General features: G+C 46.9%; 1 protein-coding gene across 2 annotated transcripts in view; it reads right to left on the bottom strand.

Annotated features, from left to right (window-relative positions):
- The window catches only part of SBK1 (SH3 domain binding kinase 1), a 74,924-nt gene that overhangs the window by 34,850 nt on the left and 21,935 nt on the right, over positions 1-18,139 (bottom strand). Inside the window, exon 1 of one of the 2 annotated variants that reach the window (XM_083585315.1) lies at positions 5,068-5,664. The exons of the other annotated variant lie outside the window; for it this stretch is intronic. The gene's annotated coding sequence lies outside the window, so the exon portion shown is untranslated. Of the gene's footprint in view, positions 1-5,067; positions 5,665-18,139 lie in introns of those variants that run through there. 2 annotated transcript variants of the gene reach the window in all.

Raw genomic sequence — 18,139 nt, 5'->3', positions numbered from 1 at the left:
GCTCTCGTTGTGTTCTTTGCAGTCACCTAACCTCAGTCTACAAACGGGTGCGGCACAATGTCTCCACGACTTGCAGAGGAGCCAAAGAAAACTGGCACAAGCCAGCACTATGCCAACCTGTATATAATGTATAAAATGGGTGTATAAAATGGGTGTGGACAGAGGGAAGGTTTCCTTCCTCTCTCATAATACTGAAACCCACCGGGGTTATCCAAAGAAACTGAAGATTTAGCACAGACAAAAGGATGGACTTCAGCACGCAATGCACAATTAAAAGCATGCCTCTGCTCCCACTAGATGTAGACTAGTGATGACTACCAACTTGGATGGGTTTAAAAGAGGATCAGATAAAATTTATTCAGGATAATGGCTACTAGCCATGAAAACGATGTTCTCTTTCCACAATTTGAGGCAGCATCCCAGTTGCTGCAAATCACAAGAGAGGAGAGTGCTGTTGCAACCAGGTTCTGCTGGTCAGATTCCCATTGAGGCTACTGGTTGACCACTATTGAGAACATCATGGTGGACAAGGTGGGCCTTGGGCCAGATCCAGCCGCCAGGGTCTTCTTAGGTTCATAACTTTGCCAGCATCAATGTAGGAAGGGGTGAAGCAGAAGGCCCCAGGCTCAGTCCCCACTATCTCCAGTTGCAAAGGTAGACAACTGGTGATGGGATAGAGCTCAGTCTGAGAATTTGGAGAGGCTGCCTGCCTGCATAGACAACACATGGCTGGACGGACAAAGTCTAAGAAAGAGAGCTTCTTTTAGTAAACAGTGAGGCTATAAAAACTCACTTCTCTTAACCAACATCAGTATAATCAATGATGGAACTTGCAATAGGCCAAGACATTATGCTATTTATATATATTTATTTTACTGATTGCATTTATATTCCACCAAGGAGCTCAAGGTGGTGTACCTGGTTGTTTCCCCACCCTTTTTGTTTAATCCCCACAACAGTCCTGTGAGGTAAATTAAGCTGAGAAGCAGTGACTGACCCATTGTCACCCAGTGAGTTTCATGGATGGGTGGGGATTTGAACCCTGGTCTCCCTGTTGCTAACCCAACCCTCTAACGATGACAACAACAACACTGATCACAGAGGAAAAATAGATAAATGGTGCTTCTGAACATTGCTATTTTGGGGTGAGATGCAATCACATTCCGGGAAATGTGGAATTCAAGCCGATTTGGTGCTCTTGCACAACAAACTGCCCTTCCTCATCCCCCATGCACGCAACTGGTCTTTTTGCAATAAGGAAAGTGGTAGGGACATACGCTGGAAATTGAGGGATAACACTTGCTTGATGCAACACTGTGTAACCTCCCTGCAAACAAATCAAAATAAAGACTCGGTAAATAGCTGACACCACCCCAAAAACTTTATGCAAACCAATCAGGAGGAATGCTCAACCAAAAAGGTTGTCTGGAAGCGACCAAATGATACAACATACAGCTAATATATATACAGACCCCATCATTTCCGGGAATTCACCTCTCTCTTTGGAACCAGAAAGCAGTCGACAGCCATTTATCACACAAAGAAAACAGTGGAAGAGAAGTCAAATCCAAGATGCTGGCAGCTCCAAGAAATGGGGAGAAGAGCCCTGGAGCTTTGCTACTGTGTTAAAACAACACACAAAATCTTGCAGCACCTTGCGACCCCTGTCACGTGACAGAGGCAGGAGAGCAAAGAACTCTAGAGAAGGGCACAGTTCCCTTCATTTTTTTCGAATTCGCCAAGCAGCATCAGACGTTGAACATATCTGGAAAGAAAAACTCTACACAACTGCCTACCTACCTCCCGGCTGAGTTCAAATAACCAAAGGAAGAATTAACAATAATAATGCATCATGGAACTGAAGTAGAGAAGGAACTGCAGACCTCAGTACAGTGGTACATCGGGTTACATACGCTTCAAGTTACATACGCTTCAGGTTACACACTCCACTAAGCCAGAAATAGTGCTTCAGGTTAAGAACTTTGCTTCAGAATAAAAACAGAAATCGGGCTCCGGCGGCACGGCGGCAGCAGGAGGCCCCATTAGCTAAAGTGGTGCTTCAGGTTAAGAACAGTTTCAGGTTAAGTACGGACCCCAGAACGAATTAAGTACTTAACCTGCGGTACCACTGTACTAGGGATGGGCCCCAATTGTGTCCTCAGAACCTATCAAATCTACACTTCAGGTAAAACCAATTTGATATGGTTACTGAGGACCTGAATGGGTTGGGTTATGACCCTCATCCCGAGATGGAGGCAGATTTTATCACAGCAGAACATTCTGGGCAGTGCAGTCCACATTGTGAGAGGCAACTGGATGGTGGATTCTAGTCTGCGGAAGCTTGTGCCATATTGTCCTTAAGGTACCACAAGGTTTTGCTCCCTCAAAGGAACAGAGCTACCCTTCTCAACTGTATTATTATTACCATCTATTTGCAAAAATTTCTATACCGCCAATGTTTTTAAAAATGGATCACAGTGGTGAACAGCAGAAGATCAACAATAAAATGGCACTAATAAAAGAAATGCAAAATGCACCACAAGTTCATATAAAGCTGGATCACTCCTCAGGGAAAGCCTGGGTGAACAGATGAGTTTTAAGCAGGCACCGAAATGCCAATACTTTAGTGCCTGTCAATCAGGAGCACATTCCAAAAGGCAGGGGCCACCACACTAAGGGCCCTGGTCTTAGTGGACATAAGATGAACAAACAGCACTGCTAAGAGTGTCTCTCCGCTGCCAGGAACTGAGAAAGAGATGGCTCTGTCTGACACAATGCTGTGTTCCAAGCCGTCAGGAATGGGTTGAAAATATGGGCAGTGGGTCTGGGGGGTCCACAGATCTTATGCCTCCACCAGATCCAAGCTATACCTGTCCATGCAGACAAAACCAAGAAGAAAAATTGCAGGACAGGATTGCATCTTATCAGCCTGGTCATCACCAGCAGCACCACTGGAGCTGCCGCTGCCCTTTCGGTCACCAGCAAATGAATCTTTCCAATAAAGCAACATGTTGGGCTTCGCCCCCCAAAACTTTCTACCTTGAGAGATCCACAGTCTTTTCTCCCGGACCCGTCTGCAAAGGAATGTTGTTGTGCTGCAGGGGATTCTGGGGCATGTTTGAGGATGTACACCAAGTTCATGGAGGGCAACCTTCAGCAAGCAAGGACCCTCCAGAGGTTTTGGACTACAACTCCCATCAAGCCTCGGCCAGTGCATGTTGGGAGTTGTAGTCCAAAATATCTGGAGGGTGCCCGGTTGCTGGAGGTCAATGTAGGGTTCTGGGCAGGTCTCCCTGGCCCCATCATCTCCCCACTGAAAACCCAGGGCACATCCAATGCCCCTCTGTGCATTGCAGAAGGCTGAACATGATGTACAGACTACCTTCCAGAGCTATTTCCCAGGAAAGGGTTAGAAAGCCATTGCAATAAAGCACTGATTGGGGGGGGGGGAGTGCTGCCCAGCAGAATAGAGAATCTTCTTCCTCTGCCATGGTCCCAGGTTCAGTCCTCAGCATCTCCAGGTAGAGCTGGGAGGAGAGCTCCTTGTCTGAAATTCTGGACATACTGAGCCAAGTAGACTAGTGGTCTGACTCTGTGTATGGCACCTTCCTATGAACAAACACTCCACAGTAAAGGCAGGGAGTAGCCAAGGGGAATATTTTAGGTCTTAAATTAGTATCACCTCTCCTTACAGGCCCTTCTGCATATTCAGAGAGGGAGAGAGATCTGGTGAAAAGGATGTTACAGAACCATAATCTCTCTTTCTCTCTCTCACACACAGTACATCCATCCTACAACACACTGGCCACTCCCTGTCTGCTTCAGCAACGACCCCAAACAGGTGGGATTGGAATGGGCAGAACACAGCAGGGAGGCTTCTCAAGAGCCCATTGAGAAAAAGAAAGCCTCGGTTCCCTCCCCACCACCCACATTGCCTTGCCATCTCTCTCTTCCCTCCCCCCTTACGGGGGGGGGGGGAGAGGAAGAAGGTGCACGCCAGACAAAGCCATGTGCATGAATGCATGCGTGTGTGCTGGTGTGCGCGCGCGGGGAAATGCTGGTTACGGGGCTTACCTTCTGCAGATCCCCGAGCTGGGTGTGTGTGTGTGTGTGTGTGTGTGTGAGAGAGAGAGAGAGAGAGAGAGAGAGAGAGAGCGCGCGCAAACGAGAAGGGGGTTGTCGTTGTTGTCCTGCATTACAGACGCTCAATATAATGTGTAGAGGCGGGAGGGAAGGGGGTGTTTTCCAAGCAACGCAGACTATATAAGCTGAGCCCCTCCTTAACAGAGCCCCAGCCCCATATTCAGATAGGGGTGTGTGTGCGCTTTCCCCGGAGAGATCCAACCTCTCCCCATACATGCACACGCACACACTTTTGCACTTGCGGTGGTGCTGGCGGGGTGTTCACAAAGTACATGCTGACCTTGCGCTAGAAGAATCGCCACCTCCCCACACCCGCACCTTGCCCGCCTGCTCTCCCCATCCCCGCCTGGGTTGCAGCGGGGAATGATCCTGGCATCGCCTTTCCTGCAGCTGCAGGTGGAAAGTAGCAATGGGAGGAGGGGCGGCGCACGGGGTGTCGCGGGGGGGGGATTTCATTGTTCTCAGCGGCGCTTTGTGTTAAAGGCGCCCAAGCGAAACCTCGCCTGGCTGGCGCGCTCCCCTCCCCTCCCCACCGCGCCCCCTCCCCCCTCTAGCACCCGAGTCACCTCTCCCAACCCGAGGGGGGAGGGGGAGATAGACCGAGAGACGTCTTCCTCCTCGCGCACGCTCCTAACCCCCACCCCAATTGCACGCGCCCCCTCCCCAAACTACTCCTCTCCCCTTGCATCTATGCAAGAGGGAGACCCACCCCACTCCAGTTCTCCCCCAACAACAAACCCCCTTTCCTTCTCACCTGTCTTGATCCTCCCCACACATGCAACCCCCCCAAACCAAGACCCCTCCACAGTCGCTTCCAAGCGTGGGGGGAGGGGTCCAGAGCTTCGACCTCCCCCCCCCATACATCACATTCCCGCGATGCCCCAATCCTGCTTCTTTCCTCCAAGAATCCAGAGCCGGACCCACCTGCCTGGGCGCGGGCTCTTGCCCTCATGTCCTCGCAGACGCGGCGGCTGTGTTGCGGACTGCCGCTCGCTCGCTCCTCCCTCCGGATCGCGCCGGGCCCAGGGAGAGCGGCGCGCTCAAGGCAGGCGCCCGAGGGGGCTCGCCGCCCGCCGCGGCCGCCTTACTGCTGCGCCGCAGCCCCTTGCTGCTGCTGCTGCTGCTGCTGCTGCGGGCCACCGGCGGCGGCGGCTGCTGCTGCTGCTGCTGGGGCGAGACGGGAGCGGCTCTGCAGCACGGGCGGCGAGCACCGGCGGAGACGGCGGCGGCGGCTGCAGCAGCGACAGCCCGCTGCCTTCAGCTGCAGCCCCATGGTCGCCAGCGCCGCTTGCAGCCCGCGGAGCAGGCAGGCATCGTGGCGAGGAAGAAGCAGCGCCTTCCACCCAGCCCAGCCGCGCGCTCCTTCCCCGCCTGGATGGATGGATGGACGCGAGCCCGCCCTGTGGCTGCTCCCTTTTGTTCTGCGCCTCTCTGTAATGAATGTCTGTGTGTGGATCTTCTCCTCGCCTGCCTGGAGAGCGGGCAGGCTCTCCCCGGCGCTTCCGCGCTTCGCTCTGTGTGTGCAGCCTGCCTGCCTGCCTGCTCTGCCTGCTTTGGCGAAGCCGCCGCGGCTCCGCCGGGTCCTAAAGCGCCTCGGGTTCCGCCGCTCTTCCTTTCACCCGTTTCTGTCTTGTTTTCTAGGTCAAGCCCGAGTTGCTGCGGCCGCTTTGAGCGGCTGCCAAAAGGTTCAAAGGAAGAAGCGTCGGGGTTTAAGGATCAGGGTTAATCTGGTTGCTTTGATATATATATATACATATGACTGGATGCTGTTGTTGGTTAAGTCTTTCTTTCTCTCCGCTTCTAGGGGGCGGGTGTTCCTGAAGCTACGCGAGGGATTTCTTCTACACGTTTGCGTCTCACTTGTGAATGCGGCGTACGCGGGGGGGGGGGGGGAATGAAGAAAAAAGCCTCTTAAAAATACCGGACATGCTGCTTTGACATTTGGGGAACTGAAGTGGATTGTGGGTGCAGGAAATTGGGGTGCGGGTGAAATGGGTCGTGACACTTCTCCTAGAGGATCTTCTGGAATTTGTGGAGTCGGGGAGGTTTCAGACATATCAGCACAGACGCAAACTGCCCTCTGCTGGATTTGGGAAAATGTGCCTTGGAAAGGGTCGTCCAAAGTTGCGAGTCCTCATGGCTAAAGAGAAAACCTAGGGACCAACCGAGCTGGACTTTCTTTATACTGTATCTGAATTCCAGCAGCTGTTAAAGGCTAGTCAATGCCAGCAACGTCCCACTTCATTTTGACAATCCTACTTCGTGATTGGCCTGTGTGTATTTGTGTTGAATTAATATTTATTTTTCTTGGCTGCAATTGGGAAGGGGGGGCAGACCTTGGTTCTGTTGATATGGAAAATATTATCCTTAAGCGTTGCCGCATCAACTCTCTTGCCTCTTCCATATACAGTGGTACCTCGCGTTAAGTACTTAATTCGTTCTGGAGGTCCGTACTTAACTTGAAACTGTTCTTAACCTGAAGCACCACTTTAGCTAATGGGGCCTCCTGCTGCTGCCGCGCCGCCGGAGCACGATTTCTGTTCTCATCCTGAAGCAAAGTTCTTAACCCGAAGCACTATTTCTGGGTTAGTGGAGTCTGTAACCTGAAGCATATGTAACCCGAGGTACCACTGTACTCTCTTTCTCCCCCCCTTCTTTTGTTAAATGATGCATCCAGTCATTCCCGCCTTCTGATTCTTCTCTTTTTGGACCACAGACGCCCCTGTGCTTGAAAACAGGACCTGAGCCCAAAAGCAGCCTCCCCAGTTGTGATTCCCAGCAACTTGGCATTCTGAGGCACTGTTGCTCCCACGGTAGAAGTAGCCACGGACAACCTTTCCCTGCCTGAATTTGGATAATCCTCTTTTAAAGCCAGCCAACAGTAGTGCTATATCTGCAGGGCTTAGCTGTCATGGCCAATAGCCTCTGATGCTAACATCACCTGAAAGGTGAGCTCCCGGAAAACTCATTCAAGGATATTGCTGATCTGGAGAAGGTGAAGAAAAGGGCAACCCAGAAGACCAGGGGGCTCCCCTACGAACACACGTTAGAATATTTAAAGCCAAATGTTGGAAGAGTCAGGGCAGACAAAAGGAAGGACTTCTTCATATAGTAAAAGGAAGGAATTTGCTACCCTAAGGCCACACATGAACCAGCCTGGACCCAGCATTCATCATCTGTATATAATTTTATTAAGTTTTCTCTTTAAAATACTCATTTTACATCATTAAGATATCAATGACTTCCCTCCTTCTCTTTCTATGGTTCATTTTTACATATCATAAATCCCTGCATATTTTACAAAAACTATACCATTCGGTATTCCATTAATGCACCCATCAAAACTTGTTTACACTGTTGAATGTATCTTAACGCTGCCAGCGTTTTCAGCTGTACACAATTATTTCCCATATATTCAATAAACGTTTTCCAATCTTCTTTAAACATATGTTCTTCTTGTTCTTATTCTATATGTTAAGTCTGAGAGTTGTGCATAGGCACAACCAGCATTCATCATCTGAGGTCCTTCTCCTTGCGCCATCTCCAAGAGAGGTGTGAAAATTGGCAGCATGAGAACGGGCCTTCTCAGTGGTGGCTCCCCATTTATGGAATGGTCTCTCCAGGGAGGCAGTCCTGGCACCATCACTGCCTACTTTTAGGTGACAGGCAGGCTCTCGGCCCTTAAGCTTGGAGATATTTAGATATTGCGCCCTCCTTCAGTGGGTGGGATTCATTACGCTGCTTTTTAAGTATGGCAGTTTTTTAAGCTTCTAGTTTAGTTGTATACTGGTTTAATTTTTCTATTATACTTTGAGACACTTTGAGTTCACTTTTTGTAAAATATAAAAAAGTGTCTCATAAGTGCAATAAATAAAAAAAGATGTGATGATGGTGTTTGGAGGAAGGACCGTGTCTCAGTGGGTAGAGCATGCAACTTTGCATGCAGAAGGTCTCCTGCCTGAAATCCCAGACAGCTGCTGCCGGTCAGTGTAGACAATACTGAGTTAGATGGACCAGTATTATATTTAGCTTCCTAAATTCCACCAATCTGAATGATTTTAAAAGGGCATTATGCAGATTCCTGGAGGATCAGGGCTCTACCCTGACTTTTGGCACCTGAATTTTTTAAGGACCCATGCTATTCTTTGCATTGTGAATCATTTTAATTTATTTTAATCTTGTGTTATATATATTGATGCAACCAGCCCTGGGACCTTATGGTAAAGGGTGGGTAATACATCTAGATGATGACGATTAATCACAAGCTGCCTCTAGGATGAGAAACACGATAGCTCTGAATATCAGTCTGGGGCTCATGAGCAGGAGAGGGCTATTCCAGACTGGAACATTGCAATGTGCTGTACATGGGGCTGTGCTTGAAGACAACTCAGAAACTTCAGCTGGTCCAAAATACAGTATCCAGATTACTGGCTGGGGTTTTGTTTAGATCTCACATAAGCCTGCACTGGTAGCAGATGCATTTCTGGGTCCAGTTCAAGGTGCTCACATTATTGTTCCAAAGCCCTAACCAAAGCTTAGTTGGTAGACTTAATCTCAGAGTAGTGGGAATCGGAGACTTAATCAGGAAACTTAATCTCAGAGTCATGAGAATCGAAAGTTCTTGCATTGCAGGAAGCTGGGCTAGAGGACAGTAGTGGTCACTTCCAATTCTAGAATTCTATGAGTCTGTGGGCACCCTAGGTACTCCAATACCTGAAAAATTGCCCTCCTTCCCTCCTTGGGTGCTAAGATTGGCAGAGGGGGTGGCTCTGGATAGTTCTTCCACCATCAGAAGCACAATTTCAAGGGTGTTTGGCCTGGGAGTGGGCATCCTCTGTGGCAGATCCTAAGCTGTGGAACTCCACAATCTGGCATCTTCATTATGCAGCTTTCAGGAAATGCTGAAGACACACCTCTTTCCCCTGGGTTTTGACATCTGTGATGTATATTTTTAGGACCCACCTTATTGTAAGTTGTTTTCAACTGTGTTTAACATTGTGTTTTAATTGTTGTAAAAACTGGCCCTGCGACCTTAAGGACGAAGGGCCAGTAAACAACAAGATAGATAGAGAGATAGATATATAGATGATAGATAGATGATAGATGATAGATAGATAGATAGATAGATAGATAGATAGAAAGAACTCATGTTTTGCTTGTGGGCTTCTGCCTATAGGCATCTAATTGGTCAGAATGCTGGGAAAGAGAGTCCTTTGGACTCAGCAGGGATCTTTTTATGTTCAACTGAGGGGGAGGGAACAAATTTTCTCAAGAGATTACAAGTAAATAAATGCAGAATGCAATCCAGCTCCATTTAAAATCAATTGGAGTATTAACTCCTGACTTCATGGTAAGGTGGCTTAAATCTAGATTAAAAACCTATTAAAAGACCATTTAAAAACTATCTGCTCATCATCCACCCCCACAAAATTCTTTCCGGAATAGAAAAACCTTGCATTGCTTGACAAAGGCATACACTGTCCTACACACACAAACACACACGCACACTCTCCTCTTTTGTGGGTTTCTTTAGCTCTCTTTCAAGCAGCTGGAATGCAGCCAAAAGGCTCTTAAAGAGACAGGAGCTTTCAAACACTGGGCTGGGCTTTGGGGGGTGCACAGCAAACGTATGTATGTTTGTTTTTGTTTCTTTTTTAAATAATATTTATTAAAGTTTTAAGGGTTACAAAAAGAAAGCGTAAAAAACATCATTTTAAACAAAAAACAATACAACACATCACAATAAGTAAAGAAAAAAGGATGAGATACAAAAAAAGAAAAAGCAGAAAAATAAAATCCATTAAACAAAAAAAACAAAGAAAAATACAACAAATCTTCCCATTACTTATCTTTCATTAGCTTATTTCCTTGACCTCCTCACACCTCCCTTTTTTGTATTCTAGTTCGATTATCTATTTCAGCAAATCCTTTCCATCTTTTCAAATTTTAGTCCTGTAACAAACGTATGTATGTTTGTAGCACTCCAAAAGTCAAAAATCTGTTCTCTTTTAGCAGTGATACGGGGAAGCTTCAGGCTTGATCTGCTTTGTTTTTTGCGAGAATCCTGAGCTCCACCAATTAAACAGAGGCTGGGTTTGGGAACACAGTCAAGAGCAAATGATGGCTCAGAGACAGAGCAAGTTACCTACTGAAACTGTCTTCTACTCTCCACCCCATCACTGGAATGCAGCCCCCAGAAGGTTCACCAAGTCAGAATCTGGCCCTGGGGTTAGATAGGTTCCCCCCATGTCTGCACCAAGCCATGGTTTATTTAAGTTTTATTTAAACCATGGTTTAAAGTGACACGTGAACTCAAGCTGCAGGCTGTCCTTTGATTCCTTTCTCTACAGTGAGATGACAACCTCCTTAGTCAAGGAGTGTCTGCCTGCATACATGCTATCGTACAGCGGTTCTCAACCTCTGGGTCCCCAGGTGTTGTTGGACTACAACTCCCATCATCCTGAGCTCTGGCCTTGCTAGCTAGGGGTGATGGGAGTTGTGGTTCAACAACATCTGGGGACCCACAGGTTGAGAAAGGCTGGAACTTTAAAACATGTTACTTCTCCCACAAAAAAAATCATGGGAACTGTAATTTATCCTTCACAGAGCTATGGTTTCCGACACCCTTAACAAACTACAATCCCCAGGATTCTTTGGGGGAAGAAATCATGTGCTAGAAATGTATTGTGTTTATACAGCCTGTGGAGGTGGAAGAAGAATCTCCCTTTCAGGTAGTTCCTGGTAATTGTGGACTGCTTATAATTTCCCAAACAACAGAGATGCTTGGCAACCGCCCAGTGCTGTCTCCTGCTTTACTTAAGAATCCGTTTAACTATCTCCTTTCCAAACATCTATTCTCACAACTGTACACCCCAGCTTCCCTGATTTATTAATTTAAAGGGAGAGGAGAGATTGACATAAGTGTGGCACTTTACAAAGATCAGGTACGAAAGCTCCTCGTCCAAAAGGGGTGACCATCTAAAATGGACCTTACCAAAGAATTGCAAACCGTATCTGTGGTGCTTTTTAAAATTGTGTGTGTGTGTGTGTGTGTGTGTGTGTGTAGAGGAGGATTTCCATCTGGACCACAGGGCATGGGGAACTTTAACTCCTTCTTTCCCCCATCACAGATCCACCACAAATCACCTGCTTTAAGCTGTCTCTCAGCCTAATCTACCTACTTTCCTACCTACCTCAGAGGGTTGTTGCGAAGATAAAAATGGGTAGGGGAGGAAAGAACCAAACACACCAGCTTGAGCTCCTTGTAATAAAGAAATGGGGGAAAAAATGTCTAGTTTGACCCTTAGAATTCTTTATTTCATGTAACAAAATTTATCTACCACTTGATTGTAAGGAAACATCTAAGTGGTTTACTAAAAAATATAAACTAAAACATTAAAGCCCTAAACCGCCTCGGCCCAGTATACCTGAAGAAGCGTCTCCACCCCCATCGTTCTGCCCAGACACTGAGGTCCAGCTCCGAGGGCCTTCTGGCAGTTCCCTCACTGCGAGAAGTGAAGCTACAGGGAACCAGGCAGAGGGCCTTCTCGGTAGTGGCGCCTGCCCTGCGGAACACCCTCCCATCAGATGTCCAGGAAATAAACAACTATCTGACTTTTAGAAGACATCTGAAGGCATTATTGATAGAAACCAATTAAAAATAGTATTCAAAAACATTCAAAAGGCGATTAGAACCAACAGTAGCTAAAAAGAATTTAAAACTCATGTCCACATCCTACGTAGCTGGATAGGCTTGCCTGAACCAAAATGTTTTAAGCAGGAAAAAGAATACAGTGAAGAAGGTCTGATGTCAACAGAGCTGCCTGATGTCAACGGAGGTGCCACACTAACATATTGCTTCTTTCTGTGTTCATGTGTTCATATGATTTTAATAAACTCATTTCAGCAATATTGAACATGGTACCCTGTCATATTACCCACCAAGAAACATGTACCTTGCCTAAAGGTAAGCAGCATTCATCATGCCCTGACTAATCTGAGCCACCCTCCCACCCTAGCTCAGGGTTGTCTGCACTGACTGCCAGTGTCTCTCCGGGGGTTTCCCCAAGCCTGCCTGGAAATGCCAAGGATTTGACATAGGGCCTTCTGCATGCAAGGCACGTGCTCTACTACCAACCTGACCTTTGCTTAGGACTGGAAAAATTGGAAACTGAAATTGACAGATTCACTCATGTCTAATTACAGGGAAGTCTCACGGAAAACATGGGTGCCACTGATTTCAAGGAGACTTTGTAGCTAGATCAGATTCAGTCTCTGGCATTGAATTTGAATTTGTTCCCAGAATTCTCCTCAGCAAATATTGATGTTGAATTTTCTCCAGGTAGTCTCTGAATACAACTTTTGCCAAAAGTCTGGAATCTCCGTTTTGCATCCAGTGATATCTGATCTCACTCTTTCTAAAACTTGACATTTCATTTCAATGTTTTCCATCGGCAGCATTTAATCACTGGCCTGTTTTGTTTTTGCCAGCTGATACCTTATGATATTTACAATGCTTTCCCAAATCAGAGAACGAAGAGATTCTGGGAAGAGTGAATTGGCTTGGGATTTTGAAGCTAAAATTTCACAAAGTACAGATTCAACTATTGAATTCAGAATATGAAGGGCAAAGTCATTTGGCAAATTGCAAATGCTTGTGAATACCCACTCCAGCTCTTAGGCCTCCTCCAGATGTCCTTTTCATTGTGCACTCGTGATGATTTGCGTTCGTGTTGGTATCAGCGTGATCACATGTGCTTTCAGTTTCGTTTGTGTCTGCAAAGGTTTTGCAGTAGTAACACTGCTTTATTCCTAGTCAGTGCAGATCCTGTAACTTCCTGCTGAAATCCCAGAACATTTTATACCACGGAGATTCTGGTATCTTTTTGCCCTGCTTTTGCTGAGCTATAACACGCCATCCTTAGGACAGCACTAACGTGGTAGGCGAGGAGGAACCATCTCAAAACAAGCTCAAGCAGAAGACGTCCACTACTAATGCTTTATTATTCTGTCAAGGGCCCTTAGACAAGCAATCCTTGGGCAGTTCAGAAGTTGCTGTCTCACTACCAGGGAGGGGTGGCAGGGAGAGAGGGACAGAAGGAGTCAGTTAACAGCCATTCCCATTCAAAGAGTATTGTAGCTGGCTTGGTCATGAGGTTTGCACATGTTATGGGAATGCAAGATAGGGAATGCTCAGGACTTAGTCAAAGAACAGGACGGTGCAGAGAGCCAGATGGAGGAGAAGGAGCAAACTGCCTTATACCCAGCCAATCTATGTGTCCATCACTCTTATTGCCTGCTCTGTCTGTCACATACCCTCCAACATTTCTCTGATGAAAATAAGGACAGTCTATTCCATAACGATAACAACAACAATTTGATTATTTATACCCTGCCCATCTGACTGAGCTGCCCTAGCCACTCTGGGTGGCTTCTAACATATGTAAAAACATAATAAAACATTAAACATTTTTTAAAAAAACTTCCCTATACAGGGCTGCCTTCAGATGTCTTCTGAAGGTTGTATAGTTACTTATCTCCTTGGCTCAGGGGGGTCACATAACTCCATACCCTCCAACATTTCTCCAATGAAAATAGGGATGTCCTAAGGAAAAGTGAGAGCTGGACCATAAAGAAGGCTGATCGCCGAAGAATTGATGTTTTGGAATTATGGTGCTGGAGAAGACTCTTGAGAGTCCCATGGACTGCAAGAAGATCAAACCTCTCCATTCTTAAGGAAATCAGCCCTGAGTGCTCACTAGAAGGACAGATCGTGAAGCTGAGGCTCCAATACTTTGGCCACCTCATGAGAAGACTCCCTGGAAAAGACCCTGATGTTGGGAAAGATGGAGGGCGCAAGGAGAAGGGGACGACAGAGGATGAGATGGTTGGACAGTGTTCTCGAAGCTACAAACATGAGTCTGACCAAACTGCGGGAGGCAGTGGAAGACAGGAGTGCCTGGCGTGCTCTGGTCCATGGGGTCACGAAGAGTCGGACACGACTAAACGACTAAACAACAAACAACAACAAGGAAAAGTGGGACATTCCGGGATCAAATCAGAAACAGGGGTGGCTTCTGAAAATCTGAGATTGTCCCTGGAAAACAGGGACACTTGGAGGGTCTGCTGTCAGAGGCTTTTCCTGGTTTTTATTTTTTTAAACTGGAGATTCTGGGAATTGAACCAGACACCTTTAGTTTGCAAAGCAGCTGCTCTGCCACTGAGCTACGTCCCTTCCCAGAGCACTTTAAAGCACAAGGTACAAGATAAGCCTTGTTATTATATAATCATTCTCTTCTCCAAGCTGCCTATGATTCAAACCATTCCAACTCCCTGTCTCCCCTTCCCTTCCCATCTCTCTATTTAAAGCTCTCATCTTGTCTCTTTTTAGGTCAGGTAGGATGAGTAACGGTAAGGAAGGCTGCTGGAAGTAAAGGTGGTTTCATGATTCAAGCACATGCACCTGGCACACTCGTTTCATCGAAGGATATGCCTGTCACCCAAGTCAGAACAGCTGCCCCTTGGGCTCACAATGGTCTTTCACAGGAACAGAAGAGGCTGTCTTTCAGAGTCAAGCCATCTAGCTCAGACGTGGGGAACCTTTGGCCTGCCAGATGTGGCTGAACTACCACTCCCATCAGGCCGGCAAATAGCCAAGGATAAAGGGAGCTGTAGCTCAGCAACACCTGGAGGACCAAAGGTTCCCCACACCTGGCCAACAGCAATATTGTCTGCCTTGGGCAGCTGCTTTCCACACTTTCAGGCAGGAGTATCTCCCAGCATGACCTGGAGATGTCAGGGATTGAACCTGGGACTTTTTGCCTGCCAGAAAAGAGGTTCTGTGGTCTGTCAAAAAATAGCCTTCCACTCCTCATGGTTGTGAATTAAGGGCAGAAGCAAATGGAGACATAGGAAGCTGCCTTGTACAGAGTCAGACCATTGGTCCATCTAGCTCAGTGTCATCTACACTGACCACCAGCAGCTCTCTGGGGTTTTTGAGTTTCCTCAGCTCTTTCCCCTTCCAGAGCTACAATTTACAGAGCGGTTTAATAATCAACCCCTCATTCCCAGGGAACTCTGGGAATTGTAATTCGGTGAGGGGAATAGAGGGGTCTTCTGACAACTCTCGGTACTCTTAACAAACTACAGCTCCCAGGATTCTTTAGGGGAAGCCATGACTGTTAAAAGTGGCAAAGGAGTGAGGATGAATTGTAAGTTCACATATTTTGCAGTTTCCAAAACTATACAAGAACCAAAAGACAGCCATCCTTTGAAATCCACACACCTCCAAATTTGGCAATGCACTTCTCCAGCGATGTAATGTGTACCAAAATGAATATGCTAGGGTAAATTGCATGTGCAAATGCATATATTCCTGAAAAGGATGTACAAAGATGTGATACTGACATTCAGGACAGTATTACATTATGGTGTAGAGGCCAGCATGGTGCATAGCTGTCAGCGTTTTCCTTTTTTTAAGGGAAATTCCCTTATTCCAAATAGGATTCCTCGCAAGAAAAGGGAAAAGTTGACAGCTATGGATGGTGTAGTGGTTAGAGTGTCAGACCAGGACTGGGGAGGCCAAGGTTCAAATTCCCGCTCACTGGGTGGATTTGGATCAGTCACTGCCACTCAGGCTAGCCTACCTCACAGGATTGTTGTGGGGATTAAATGGGGAGGGAGAGAACCACATGTGCAACTTTGAGTTCCTTGGAGGAAAAGGTGGGATATAGATGCAGTGGACGGGTGGGTGGGCAGGCATTCGGAAACTAGCCAATTATAGAAAATCATAGAACTGTAGAGATGGAAGAGCCCACGAGAGGGTCATCTAGTCCAGGCATAGGCAAACTCGGCCCTCCAGATGTTTTGGGACTGCAATTCCCATCACCCTTGACCACTGGGCCTGTTAGCTAGGGATGATGGGAGTTGTAGTCCCAAAACATCTGGAGGGCTGAGTTTGCCTATGCTTGATCTAGTCCAACCCACTGCAGTGCAGGAGCCTTTTTGCCCAATGTGGGGCTCAAACCCACAACATTAATTGCTCTGCCTGCTTTTGCCTCTGGCCCCCAGGAGGTTGCCCAGAAGGGAATGTGGTTAGGCTGAAAAAGATTCCCCATTCCTATTAAATATGAATTGAAGCAAGTCCTGGTTGGCTAGCCAAAGTAGAAGGGTGGAACAAGTGGAATTCCCTCTTCCCCACAGCAGCTTCCCCAAGCCAATTTGCTCCTTCTCCAGCGGGCTCCTTTTACACTCGTTCTTTTCCTTTTCTTTACAACATTGGGAGATCTGATCATGAATCTCCCACAGCCTGGGAAGCTTGGGTCTCTGTGTAGATTCTGAAGGAGTGAATGCCAATAAGAGCCTTCTGTCACCAAAAAAGTCTCCTTCAACCATCGCTCTGCTAGGAAACTTAGATCTCTCTCTCTCTCTCTCTCTCCTTTCCTAAATCAGCCTCACAATAATGCATCTGACAGCATGTACCTTCCACGTGCAACAACACGTCTCACTGCTTGTTTCATGGCTTCGGATTATTTTTAGCACTAATAATAGCCACATTCAGAAATTTATGTTACTCAGAACTGCTAAGGGGGTTCACAGCTTTGGAACATGGAAAATATTTATAGAGCATGTTTTCCTGGCACATGGAAGGTGGGTTTGGTATGTGTGTTTTAAGAAAAGGGAAAAACTTGTGGAATCGAGTAACTCAGTCCAGAGAGCACATCTGATACATTTGAAGTGTTCATAACAGGGGTGCAGAACCGTTTTTCAGTCTGAAGACTGCATTCCCTTCTGGGCAGCCTTCTCAGGGCCAGTTTGGGGTGCGGCCCAAGGCAAAAGTGGGAAGAGCAAGGCATGTAAATATTGCCTTAGGGCCCCAGCCCTGGTCTAAAATGCCATGTTTAGCAGCAGAATCCTAGACATGCCTACCCAGAAGCCCAATGGAAATGGAGCTTCTACACCATACACTTAAAGCTTCCTTCGGTCACATCCACACCATACATTTAAAGCATGCTCCTGCCACTTTAACAATCAGGGCTTCCTCCAAAGCATTGTGGGGCCTGCCACACATTAAGGGTGCTGACCTCACAGATCTACGCTTCCCAGAAATCATATCAAGCCACAGTTCCCAGGAATTCCCCTTGGCTGTTAAAGTGGTATAAGAGTTATTGAAATGTATGGTATGGCCACTGTCTTGTGCTGGATGGTGTTAAGATTCCAGAATCCTTAAACCAAGGAAGAATGTGCCAAGAAGCTCTTCCTCTCTGGGGAGCTGTCCATGGTACCAATCTTATTTTTAAAAATATATCAGGGACCCATTTTCTTTTGCTGACATAGAAGATCAAACCTATCCATTCTGAAGGAAATCAGCCCTGAGTGCTCACTGGAGGGACAGATCCTGAAGCTGAGGCTCCAATACTTTGGCCACCTCATGAGAAGAGAAGACTCCCTGGAAAAGACCCTGATGTTGGGAAAGATGGAGGGCTCAAGGAGAAGGGGACGACAGAGGACGAGATGGTTGGACAGTGTTCTCGAAGCTACAAACATGAGTTTGACCAAACTGCAGGAGGCAGTGGAAGACAGGAGTGCATGGTGTGCTCTGGTCCATGGGGTCACGAAGAGTCGGACATGACTTAACGACTAAACAACAACAACAAAAGGAAACGTGGATCTTTATCTTTCTCTTTCTCTCTAATGGGAAGCCTTCCAATATTGTTGGACTCACTCTTGGTTGGCTCATCATTCTACAAAAAGACACACACAGAGGTTTGGTTTTGTGTTGGTGCTTCCTGGTGTGGACTACCGGTGACTCCTTGTTACTGCTTACAACAATGCAAGCCTGGGACATGCATAATTCACTCATACAACCCATTACCTGATATTATAATCAGCACCAGCATCCATGATTTGGACAGCTTATGATGAGAAATGCACACCCCTTCCCTCCCCACCACCACCTCAGAAAATCAGAGCCACCAGTCATTCTTATACCCTGCCA

This window comes from Podarcis filfolensis (genome assembly GCF_964270895.1).
Source record: "Podarcis filfolensis genome assembly, chromosome: 14".
Taxonomy (NCBI): domain Eukaryota; kingdom Metazoa; phylum Chordata; class Lepidosauria; order Squamata; family Lacertidae; genus Podarcis; species Podarcis filfolensis.
This window is presented reverse-complemented; position numbering and strand designations above follow the sequence as displayed.